This window comes from Lagopus muta, chromosome 14, assembly GCF_023343835.1.
Source record: "Lagopus muta isolate bLagMut1 chromosome 14, bLagMut1 primary, whole genome shotgun sequence".
NCBI classification, from domain to species: Eukaryota; Metazoa; Chordata; class Aves; order Galliformes; family Phasianidae; genus Lagopus; species Lagopus muta.
Window position 1 is genome coordinate 11,442,686 of NC_064446.1, and position 13,415 is coordinate 11,456,100.

Below are 13,415 nucleotides of genomic sequence, written 5' to 3' on the forward strand. Positions count from 1 at the left end.
CATACTGCTCAGATTGGTAATATCACAACAGATACTGCTGTAGCACAGCACCTAACTCCATCAGCCTCTGGCTTGCTTGCTTCCAAGTCAGCACTTTTTGAGCTGTAACAATAACAAGCAAAACAGAGAAAAGAAAAATATGAGAAAAATAAACAAACCACTGAGAATAGGAGACATTTTAGCATACCTAATTTACAGATGAGGACCTGAGAACCAGGGAAGTTAAAACATCTGACCTGGGCTGTAAGCACACAGTGCAACTCTGCACTGACAGCAGCCAACAAGAGACCCACTTCAGTATGTAGCCTATAAGTGTAAGTCAATCTCCCTATATTTGTTGCCTTCTGTACTATGAAAATTAACTCTTTGTATTCTCATATCAAAGGAAATCTCAACGCCTACTTCAAGTTTCAATTCAGGTAATTTCCTGCCCACCGCCCAGGTTCCTTGCACTAAGGATCTTAACTTATTGATTTGTGAAGTTTTGCAATTGCTTCATGAGCCCACCGTGGCTGGAGAAAACGTGCTATAGTTCAGGCAGGATCGGTACTCCACGTTCACATCATTAGCACTATCAGCTCTTTCAATTTCTCATGTTTGATTCAATCTCATCTCCTAAAATCTGATTAAATCCAGTCAACAGCTGTAAATTATTATTCCTCATTGGTCCAGTGGTGCTAAACGTTCCCACATGTGACAGCACTCCAGTTTAAAAGAAAAAAAAAAACCAAACAGCTGCAAGGCCATAAAACCATCTTTAGCAAGCTGGTTACCTCTGCAATAGATCCTCCAGCAGCAGCGAGAGCAATGCAAGTCATGTTTGCTGGTGTCTGCACCAGCAACAGATGGGCCACGTAGGACTGCAGGAGCCTGGAAGCAGCTCAGCCTGCGAATGAGAGCTCACACACAAGTATTTCAACACATTTCGCTCTGTACACACAGAAGCCCAAAAGGCACGGCCTAAAAGCCGAGTGTTAAAAGGAAGACAACGTCGGAAATCGACACAAGGGAGACAGGGCTGTGGAGCTACAAAGCCTGTCGTGAAGGGGCTGCTGCTCCAGCTGCAACCACAGCTTACTGTATATATCCAGACCACTTGGGAGCGCACACCTCTTAAAGTAGGGCTTTCTTTTTTTTTTTTTTTTTTTTAAAACATTCTAACTTTCTTCTTCAAAGAAGATGCAAGATCCGAGCAGCCTTTTTTATCCACAAAAACCACCTGATTCTCTCCACAACCCCGAGCACAACAGTGGGAGAAAGCTAACACTGCCACCTCCTGCAGTGCAGCCTGTGGATAAAAGTCCTTATCTGCAGACCTCGGACCCCACATTCATTTTTAGAAATGGGACTGTGAGTTTGCATCCACCTGCAATGAGCTGTTAGCTGAAGCAGATGAACTCCTGCCTCCGTTCTCCTGGTGCAGGTGGCCTTTTAGAAAATGTTCTGATCATTTTGCTAAATTAATGAGAACCAGATGTTTTTTACTTTTGCCTCTTTGAACTATTGTTCTCCAACTCATCCAAGGCCACATGTACATCCCAGTAGTCCCACAACAAACATCAAAAATATCAAGAAAGATTTCAACGCAGGACTGAGCAGGGAGGACAAGCATGAGAAAAATCCCTTGTAAAACAAATATATTCCACTGACCAAATTAAGAATCACTGTCTCGCCAAGCAAACAACAGATATAATATTCTTTCCCATGCGCAGCCCCAAGTTTGACCTATTTGTAACAGATACACAAACAAACACATGCAGGAAGATTTTTTTTCCAAGAGCATATGCTCCTCAGCAATTGGAGAGCCTTTTGGAAAAAAATTATTAGCAGGTCATCGGAGATTGCTCTGCATGTTACTCAGCTGAGTGTTCTGCCTTCCAAAGGTAAACAGCCTTCTCAGCCACAGCAGTAACACTATGCAGGCAATCACCAGTCATGTTGAATTGCCATCAAACCACTGACGTTCAGTAAATTAAAGACCCTATGCCATCAGCCACGCTCAGGGCCTGTTTCAACCTGGGGATGTTCCATTACAGTTTTCAAAGGAGCTCCATCTTTTCAACTTGGAAAATTGCAAGCAATTGCATTCAGCAAGCAAATAATAGAAAACTCATACATGCTGGAGAATAAGAATGAGCAGTGTAGAAAATATCAAATAAAGACAAGGGTCTAGTGATGATAACAGCAGAAAAAAATCTGAACGTAGACATATGGGGTAACCTGCTGCACTCAGAACCACTCCAATCCAAAGCAGCAGCAGATTCTTTGTAAAAGCAGTTTATATCATCTATCATGTATATCAGAGGCCAAGCAGCAGAAGGGACTTTTCTGTGCCTCAAAGGACGAGTTTCTATTAACAGAAGCCTGACTGTCCACATGCTCCTCCTGCTCAAGCCTCCATGCCCAGAGTTCAGGCAAAGGAGCTTTGGAGTCCTCAGGTCTTAAGGATACTGAAGTTCCCCCATCCAGGCACGTGATAACCACTGTTTCACCCCTGTATGGTGGGCTTCCTATACACGAGTCTCCTGGATAGCCCAAAAATCAGAATCTCAGCTAGGGCTTGCAGCTTTATGCATCTGCATAGTATGCATTGCTCTTTCCCACTGAAAACAACTGAAAAAAAGCAAATTTGCTTCTGTAATATTCTAATAAGAACGCTCCCAAGATGGTCCTCAGAAAACTGTCCTCTTCAGAAACATCCTTTTCTTGGCCTCTCTGGCACCTCTAACACACAGGAATAAAAGCAACATAAAATCTCAACATACTTGCAGATCTGATTAATGAGCCACAAACTTCACTGCAACATTACATGTTTCAGTCAAACCAAACCCAATGAGTCTACTGCATCCTCAGCAGCATCACCCGCTGTCACAGGCACTTATGGTGATGTCTCACAACGGGTTTCCAACAGATAAGCACAAAACCCCAAGCTTGGATTTCCTGTTATATATGTGTTGCTTTGTTTATCAGAGGATAATTTGTTTATTGTCCTCTTCTTGAGGGGCAATCAAGACTGAAAATTTAATCTACAGATTCAGTAAAAACACTTGTTCTGCAGAGCATCCAGTGGTTACTGCAGGATGGTAGCTGGCACCTGTGGTCTTTGCTAAGTCATTTTGGACAGTGATGGAAAAGACAGCGGGATGGGCTGGCACAAGGTGTCACATTTGCTTGATAGGGTGGTCCAAGCGTCACAGACTTGTAGGCTGTCATTAACAGTCTGTGATGCTGCTGAGCAGGAGGCACGTGCCATGCAGCAAAGCACAGTGTTTGCATGAGCCCAAGCTGCTCAACAAGAAGCATTCACCTGTGGCTTTTATTGAAGTTTGAAAGTACATATATGTATATATAGAGAGTATATATATATATAAATATAGAGTGTATATATATATGTATATATATACACTCTATATCTAAGTGTGTGTGTGTGTATGTATACACATATAAATTTTACTGGCAAAGAGTGTAGGGTGCTGAAGCACACAACTATCAAATTGTCTTTCCCTTTCGCATAAAAAAAACTCCACAATTTTTATGGATAAACGAGTCATAAAACATTTTCTTCAGGCTATTTAATTCATCAGCTAGCTGGACAGAAAATATGCTAGGATGTTAATTTAACAGAATTATTCCTCTCTCATAAGGTATATGTTAGATGAAGATCATTAGGCAGGCTGGCAACCCTGTCAGCTTCCTTCTGCCATACAAACGCACAAAGAAAAGGAGCTGCTAAAGAGGATCTGGCAACCTGGAGGCTCACAGCCTTCTCTGAGCAGACACTTCGGTTGCCACATTTCCCATACTTCTGCAGCTTGTTTGAGCTTGTTCCTTCACCCTGTAATTTCATTTCTATATCCTTTAAGAATATGATTTCAAAAGTCAAACATCCACATGAAAATCCATCAATACATCCATAAGGAAAACAAAGCCTTCTACATAAACGCTGTTGTGTGTGTCACATCACAGCCAGCCATCCTATTCTTGGCCATAAACTTGATAGCACATCATCAAGCAAAATAACTGCCACAAATTCCGTTAGTCTTTTTCCCCACAGGAAGTGCTATTACTTTTAAGTAGATCTTGACCTTGCAAATAAACTAACAAAGGCAGGATGTAGTTTAAGAAACAGCCCAGAGTTTCTAGCAGGCATGTGATTGAAAGGTGCGTTCCCCCTTGGTTATAAAAATCAAAGCAATGCCACATCTTCATCTCCATCTTCAAACGCAAAAACCCCTACCACAAAAATACTCTGTGCTCTCAACTCATTGCACTGACACAATGAAAAGCCTAAATAGAGGGGAAAAAAAACACTCCAAAATTCAAACAAGGTGAGAGTGAGGATACTTTTGCCTGGATCTTCTCATCTCAAAGTGATCTGGCCTACCCCCTCTGGTTGCTAAAAAATAAGCCACAGCTCTTACCAAGGACAAATCACCAACTCCAATGGCCACCTGATGCATCCCCGAGCATTAATAAATAGCAGAAAAGAAAAGCTTTATGGGACAGCTGAATGAAACAGAAATGCATGGTGGTTTCTCTCCCTTAAGCGATGGTCAGCAAGGCAAATGAGAGGAAAGGTATCAATAAATGCAGTAGGGAAAAATTTTGATTATTCTGATATATGTATTGTCATATCATATACATATGATATATGTATTATGAAGAACAGATAAATTAAAAACCATAATAATTTTTAAAATGCCATCCAAGATGTTTTTCAAACAGGAAAAGCCATCTGGATTTTTTCCAAAAATTATGACAGAAAGCAAAGTTACTAATTTGTATGACAAAGCAATATTGACATTATTGGTGTTTTATTTGTAGTAACAGTAAGCCATGTGTGTCCAACTCACCCCAGACTCCCAGGTAGAAAAGACACTATATAAACTGAAGTGGATTTCATTTCTTACTTCTCAGTCCTCTGTTTCTAGATCTTTCCCTTTTGTTCTGTTAAAAAACAAAAATTGACGAATTCCTACAGTAGGGTTTATAATTTCCTGAGTCTCCAATACCAGTACAGTCTTCAGAGATATTTCTTCATCATCTGACATCACCATCTCCTGATCAGTGCTGATCGCAAGGGCACGATGAAAACAGAATTAGTATGAATGCTGGTCAGTCTACAGTGAAGTGGAAAAGAAAGAAGAAAAAAATAGGATACTCAATTCACATATGGGGAAAGAATGAAAACGTACATAGAGATCAGGTTAAACTCACTCCCTTTTCCTGTCTATTCAAAATGCTATCGGTTCTCAGCTCATCCCCTCCACTGTCAAGCATGCTTCTCAACACACATAAAATAACAACTAACATCTGGATTTTTATTCATCTATATTCTTCCCCAACATTAAGAATTCTTCTATTTAATGTAGCAGAGCTGAAGCCAATATAGCTCCCTTGTGTTTACTTATCTTCATGAAGAAGCTATTGAAGCATCTCAAAACTCGCACCCCTCTGGGTCCTAAATAGGCTGACACGCATCTCTCCCCTTTCTATTCCATCTTTGTTCAATTGGGCCTGCATTATATTGTTGTTGTTTCACTTCTGAGCCCATGGCTGTTCAAAGCCTGCCTGTTCTATGTGGATAGTGCTTTTGTAGAAAAGATAATAAAATTTATTCAGCAGCTCTTAAAAGTCTCCTCACTTAGAAAGGCATGTGGGGAAAACGGCCTTTCAAAGCTTTGAAGCTATATTCCAAAACATCTGTTCATGTTTCAAGGAGTTTATAGCTCAGATCCCAGAGCTCATATCAGTAGGTTGAAGAATCCTTCAGAGCTCCAGTATAGCTATTTTCAAATGTCCTCCTGCAATCAAACATACAGACCTGAGCTTAAATACAAAATGTAATGTCTCTTCCCTTCTCCACCTTTTAGGGCCCTTTATCTAGTTCTTATGGCAATCTTCACCATAAATCCTGTTATGACTTCCCAGCAAGAAAGGCTTGGATTTCTTCAATATTAAAGATCCCAGCTGAAAAGTCAACAGTCAAACTGCACGTTACACAACAGCTTTTAAATGGACATATTAATCATCAGCATGACCATCCTAATATTTACCACTAGTTGCAAAAGGCCTGCAAGAAAATAAATGGGATATAAGAGCACGTAGGAACAGCTGAACCTGTCCTGCCCCACGGCTTGTTGCACTAAACATTCTGCAATCACAAATATGGAACAACCTGGGACAAATGTAAGTGGGCCAAAATATAACGACATTTTCCCAAAATAGTCCTTAGTATGGACAAGGACTTTCCGAGCCAGTGGAAGTTGCTTTTCTGTGGTAAACCCCCAGAGTGTTTTCCCACACGCATGTTTTGAACCCATATTATCTCCTTTGGTATATTTTTCACGTTATCTGGTGCTTCTTGATTTTCCTATTATAAGAGAAAATCATTATTCCCCATTATTCCTTTTAATCTCACAATTAGCAAACCTTTACTGTTATCCTCTTACCCCACCATCTCTATTCCAACCTCTTTCTTATGTCCAAAGTTATTCACTTACTCCAGTCTTTTCTTTAAACTTGAAGCTATTATCACTAACCTGATATCAGTAGTCTGAAAATTAACTTCTTATTGACCCAAAGAAATATATCCACAGATACAGCGTATCTGTAGGAGAGCTAGATTCTTCACTGCAATAAATCCTTGAACAAAGGTGGTAAAGAACACAAATTCTTCCTCGTGTATCAAAGCAACAAAAGCCCAGCTTACAAGGAACAACTCAGTGTTCAGGACTACAGTGACATCTCACACCAGCATACCCTGTAGTATTTCCCACAAAACACACCACAAATTACTTCTACTACACACACACACACAAAAAAAATATAATGCTCTTTCTCTCCTCTTTGAGTTTTCCCTCAGGACACTTGCTAGAATGAAAAATAAACATGTCCCTCGTATTGCTGAGCTTGAAAGTTACCAGCATCAGCTTCAACAAAACAGAAAGCAGATGCTTTTTTCAAAAGCCATGAGACAGAAGTCAAATTAAAGACGACTCTTAGTTTAGCAGTCCTTTCAAGCTCCCCCTAGCTTTTTATTTTAGAGCATGAGCAACCACTAAAAAGAACTTCTCATGGGGGTCATTTCAATTTTATCTCTAGAGTGAGTGGGTGGAAAGGACTAAGATGATAATAGGTGCTGGGCTGACCAAACAAGAGGAAAGGAAGGCTGCAAAAAGGTTTCACTCTGCTTATGAGAGTGAACACTTGGGAGACAGCAGCCTGTTGACACACACTGAATGATGGCACTTAGAGGGTGCAAACCAGCTGTGCATAAGTGCATGCTAAAGATCAGAATATGAGGTTCTATACCAGTTTTTTACATGGAATAGTGGGAGTGAAAAACATTTGCCAATCCAAAATGGACTTTGATCAGCTAATGAAAGGACTCGTGTGATGCCATTTTACACAATGGTACAAAAACTGACTTAAAAATCCTGGTGGTCACCTTCCAGACACACACTCCCCTCTGGTGAGGGGACTGCATGCACAAGGAGCAGAAAGGAGAGGTAAAAGTAGACCCTGTGTGAAACTCTGCTCAAGAAAATGAGTTTCGCCATGACGGCAGGAGCCTGATTTGCACTGTGCGCATAAGGTGGGCTGCTACAGCTTTATAAAAAGCCACTGCAATACTCTTTCCTACACCATATGAAGATGACTGACTCAGCCCCACTGAAAAGGAAGCAGACAAAAAAAGAAACTGAGCTAATGACTTCACATCCAGGTAACACAGCTCCCTTCAAAATCTGGTTTCCTACTGTAATGAGGAAGAGACAGCAGTCTTCAGCGTTAACCTTCAGTAAGAGCAACTCTTTAAGCTTCTTGTGACCCTCCCTGAGTCAGGTCTGCAGCAGCCCATCAGGGATATTTTGTCACTGAACTGCAATGGAGGAATATTCAGAATTCTTGAAAAACAAAGAGTAATTATCTATAATGCTCCTAGTTGGTCATGGGCAATGCCTCCAGTCTCATGCAGAAATATTTGTCACCAACACTTCTGTGCAATAAACATCAGCAAAGACCATTTCCTCATCCCTGCACCAAATGAAGCAGATGTAAACACAGCATTCCCAAGAATTAAGTCTTTACCCAGGGGTGGAGCAGGACGCTGGGACATAACTCACCATTACTTTCATATTAACCCAGTGTCTGTTTAACCTTAAGTCTTACTTTTCACTTTTACCCCATTCCAATGAGATTACAAAGCCTCATCTGCTGAAAACTGCTGAGTAATCTCTTCAGAGTTTCCAGACCGCAGCAGATGCTGTGCTTTAATATTTTTCATCCATCATACAAGAAAAAAAAAAACATAAGTTTAGTGCATAAGCCTCAATTAAGTTTAACATGAGCATAGCATTATTTTCACAAAACCAAAACTTCTAATTTGGAATGATATTTTTAAAGGAATGCCAAAACCACACAGGAAATTCTCCGATCCAACTCCACAACTCCCAAAAAGGCAATCTGTTGTGATCTGAAAACCCTGAAAGGAACCGTACCATCTATCAGATAGCTCAATCATACATTCCATCATCATCATCCCAGCATACCCAGCAGTATCTACATTTTCATTTTACATTGTCTAGCCTTAATTGTTAGCTGTTGGTTATTCATACGCCTTTCTCTACTGAAAGAGAGGCCTGTTATCTGTCACAGCGATACACAGAGAAAAGCAAAGCACAGCCCTGCAATTCAGCCTGACAAAGAGAGATAACTGTTCCTCGTCCAACAGGAGCAGCTTCCAGGGCAGATGGAAAAGCACAGGGCTTTTAATTCAGCTGCACCCATTTTTACTGGCAGGAAGGATGACCCCTGTCTTCTCAGCAGCAGTTTACAATTGGCTCCAAGGAAAATGTCATTTCCAAGAATATTTATCAATAAAATGTAAATTATAAGGAAGCTGATGTCTAGCACTTATCTCTCATTTCTTTTTCTCACCTTTCCAGACTACGTTCACAGTAATGAAACAGACATTTCTCTGCTCTTTATGCTCTGTTCAAAATTTCTGTGCTTCTCTACAGCTGCAGTCAATGACTACATAAATGATGAAAAAGGTTAATATGAAATTACAATAAATCAATACAGTAGAGAAATATATTTTTTCCTTAAGTCTACTAAATGAGAGTCCTGCTCCTTTGCTTCATCTCTACTCATCACCGTTCATAAACTGTACTCTCTTGTAAGCACAGTTTCTCAGCAGAGAAAGCAGATTATTTCTTCTTTAAAGAGCCAACATTCACGCAACGCTGATGGATGCTAAAACATACCTCACATCACAATTTCCTATTTAGAAATCTTCTCCCACATACATATCCTGCCAGGCTGCGTTGGTGGCACAGCTTAAAATAAAAAGTTGCTCTTTCTCTACAGTCATGTACCATCTTATCTTTTTAAATTTATTAAAGAAGAAAAGAAATCAGGAAGGATGTTTAAAATATGCAGCACATTTTCTTTAAACATCCTTCCCATTAGAAACTCAGCTGAGTATTGGAGAAAAGCTGTGAACTTCTAGACACAAACCCTACAGAGGAAAAGGAAAATATTTCTTCAAGTAGGTGAGTTCAATGTCTGCAACTTCAATTAAAATACATTACTAAAGGGATTCCTAATGACCACAGATCCATACTGCAGTATCTCAGGTAGGACATGCGAGTATTTGGACCCAATGTGATCATCCTTACACCGCTTATAAGACTGGAAATTTAAATACTTCAGAGCAGCAAGTATCACTGTATTGAGACTGTCCACAGCAACAGAAATGAACAATTGCAAAGAACTCTGATTGAGCTATATGGAGCTCCTTCTAATGCTCCAGCTGTGTGCACACAAGCTGACCTGCCTGCATTTCAGTGGGAGTTTTGAGCTGACTTTAAGTCACTCACAAGAGTTAGGAGAATGAAGAACTGCACTGGAATTGTTCTATAAAGGCAGCCAACAGAGAGGCATTCTTTTGTTAATACAGTCATTACATGAGAACAATGTCAAATGCTAGCTTTCATGCCTGCTGAAACTTTGTCTTGGGGAAAACGTTCTTTGAAAGTTGCAGTCACTCCAGTTGCATTGAAATCAAACATTTAGACCAGAAGAATTATTTTAGGCTTTTTTTTTCCTCCTTTAAAACGAAGCCAAACTATTTGCTTTCTAAAATATAAGGATTCCACTTAGAGCTTGCACTTCACACCAGAAAGTCAGGACCAGTACTCCAATTTCCATTCAAACCTCAGTCTTGCAATGCCCTCCCTCCCAGACTCCCAGCAACATTTCCCTATTTAACACTCAGCTCCCCACTTCCTTCTGCAACATCTTCCTCTGCAGTATCATCTCCTCCTCCAGTTCCCAGTAAGGTCACTGCCTCCCAAATCTCTCCCCTAGGAGACCATACTGACACAGACAGTTTTTAATTCCAAGCTCAGCTAAAAACATTTTGATAATGGAAAAGCATCCGTGGAGTATTTTATACTGAAGTGAAATGCATGGGGAGATATGGCCAGACTACCCCAAGCATAACTTCCCATAAGCTGGTGTGACCATCAGAAGTAACAGCGCAATCAGAATCCCCTGCAGTTCCATCATTAATAAGACACTTTGCCTACAGTGCCTACAGCAGCCATGGAAAATTGCATCAAGGTTTGTACGGCATTTCACATTAACTGTGGGAGCAGGACTGAAGGTCAAACAAGAGCACTGAATCTGCCTAAATTTTTACCCACAGCATTGGAAGATGAAGCCAAGTCAGTCAAGAAGTGAAGATGTAACACAAGATGAAGAGATGGAGATCTGAAATACTGGAGCAGATCATAAGCAAGGTGAGGTGCATCTAAATCTAATAAACCCACAGCTCCAATGGCATAAGCACTGAGCTTCTCTTTCCTCCCCATTAAAGCACAATTCCCTTCTACAGATGAGAGCTATTGGGAGGGCTCTGTGCCAGCCAGGGAGGAAGAGGCTGAGATGAGTGGGGAGAGATTAATCGAAAACTGAGAAAGAAGATGCCCAAGATAGCAAGCAGCAGCTCTGGAGGGCAAACGGATAGGAAACTTCAAAAACAGATTTAGGAAACTGGGTGGCAAACATCCAAAATCTGAAAATCACTGCAAACATAGGTTTCTTAATGAAGGAAGCAATGCCATTCTCACTTTTTTCTTGTTTGTTTAAACCTTTACTAGAGGTTGGTTCTTTTTACCTGTAGCTCCTGGATTCCACAATCCTCAAACTAGAATTTTCACTGGGCTTGTCTCTCTTGCAGAAAATGAGGGTAATGACACATACTCAACAGATGGGGTCTTTGTGCCATCAGTGCCTTAACATTCATGACAAAACACGCAAACATCATTCATATAAGTGCAGAAAATATCAAGACAGTCACATCAAGACTTCAAGTAGTGGTTCTGGTTCCAGGGTCTCCAGCAGAAATTAAGTCATTAAGAAGGAAGCACCTCTTTCTTTTTTCTTCTTTTGAGAGAGTCATACAACTCCCAACCTGTGCCAACAGAATGGCTGTTTAAGGTTATGGAATTCACGTATTTTCTTCCTGACTGACAGCATTTTCAGGCTCATTCTCAACGGGAGACACCAGCTGCGTCAGGTCACACCACGTTACCAGCAGCCTCATCTTCCTGTTCTGGTATCATCCTAACTAATCTGCTAACCTCAACCTCAGCTGACATGAATGTTATGAACTGTTCCTATCTAGGTTTTGCTGAGCTTGCTTTTCTTATATTGATAGACGCTGATAAAATATTGCAGTCATATCAGTTACTTTCTACAGAGTCACAAGAGCTCTGAGACATAGGAGGAAGCAGGCCTAATGCAAACACCTACTGACAGTTTTGTCAGTAATAGGCACCATCACTCGTGATACGCAGCTTAAAACCAGTCTCCTTCCCTACAAGCAATAAAGGAAAGGATACTTTCTTACAGACAAATGACAAAGGAATACATTAATAACACTGCTACCTTAAAGAAACCATGTTGAAGTACAATAAACAGTTCTTTGAGGTTGATGAAAGATCTTGCAGAATGACACACTGAATGACTGGATTAGAAAGAAACAGGACAAGAAGTTTCTCGTATCAGACAATTTAGCAGCAATTCCAAAGTTCACTTCCCTGAAGGCCCTGCCATCACACAAGGGCTGTGGCTGAGATCTGCAGGGGAAGGAAGCCCTTTGAGATCCACAATGCCCTTTTCCTTTAAGAACTACTTGTCCTGCCCAGAACTCTGCAGCTCAGCAAGTTCTTAGCATTTGTGTGCTTTAAATCCTACCCCATCCACCACAAAGCAGGGGGAAACATAATGCTCAAGTGTGCTTACATGGTGACAAGGCACACAAAGAACAGATGATGGCATGGAGCAACAAGTTGGAATTTCTCCCACCTGTTGGCATTCCAAAGAAAAGCATTTGTGTCCTACACAAATACTGGTCTTGCTACACAGGTGCAGGAGCAGTGACAGCTGGTGGCAGACTGATATTATTGGAAAGGTGAGTCCCTAAGCTGCTCAGCACTTCCGTCTCCAAAGGTTCAATGAACGTGGAGATGTGGCACTGAGGGACACTGTCAGTGAGCAAGGGTTGCACTTGGGGATCTTTGTGGTGGTCTTTTCCAACCTTAATGATTCTGTGACTCTAATCCTTTGGAAAAGGAAAAATAAAGACTAAATTGTGCACGGACATGCAATGCTCAGCACCGCTCCTGACTTGAAAACAGTTCCTCCCATGGAATCCAGAAGGGCCCTCACGCACCATTCAAAGCAACTCGTGTGGGACTTCAGAGATGATTCTCCTCTTTCAAAAAGGGGAGCGAATTAGAGTCTGAACTCTAATCATGTTAATAGCCCGGCCTGACACTATAAATCACTGAAATAGCATTTTGTATGTGCCCATAAATTATGGATGCTGCTCCCTTCTGCAGAAGATTCCTTCCCCTCAAAAACGTATTTAATAGATTTGCACCCAGTCTTCTTTTTAAACACACTGGCTCACACTGACAGCTTCCCTAATGCTCTAGGCGCTGATTTCAAGTTTCATAATCAATTATATCATTTTGCTTCGTGGCAGTAATTTGATTACTGCTTTTGGGGTGTGACAGGCGTTTGAGAACATTTCTGCCTGTCTTCATCTGAAATTGCTAATCTTCCTTCCTTCCATCCTCCCCGCAAAACCTGTGCAAAATTGATAAAATAACATCAATAAATCAAGACACTTGCATTTCCCCTGAAGTGACTATATTTCAGATTTCTTCTCTGAAACACAAGCAAGGACATAGTTCATCTAGCTCAACAGCACGACCAAAAGAAGTATAAAATGATGATGTTTTGTGGCATTTATTGCCAGTTGTGTTAATATGACTGACTGCTGCAGGCTGTCTCTTCTAGACCACCCTATCTTCAAAATCACCAGCACTACCACCTAA

General features: G+C 40.9%; 1 protein-coding gene across 7 annotated transcripts in view; it reads right to left on the reverse strand.

Moving 5' to 3' along the window:
- Window positions 1-13,415, reverse strand: part of SGCD (sarcoglycan delta) — a 309,270-nt gene that overhangs the window by 236,128 nt on the left and 59,727 nt on the right. Inside the window, exon 1 of one of the 7 annotated variants that reach the window (XM_048961007.1) lies at window positions 4,854-5,109. The exons of the other annotated variants lie outside the window; for them this stretch is intronic. The gene's annotated coding sequence lies outside the window, so the exon portion shown is untranslated. Of the gene's footprint in view, window positions 1-4,853; window positions 5,110-13,415 lie in introns of those variants that run through there. 7 annotated transcript variants of the gene reach the window in all.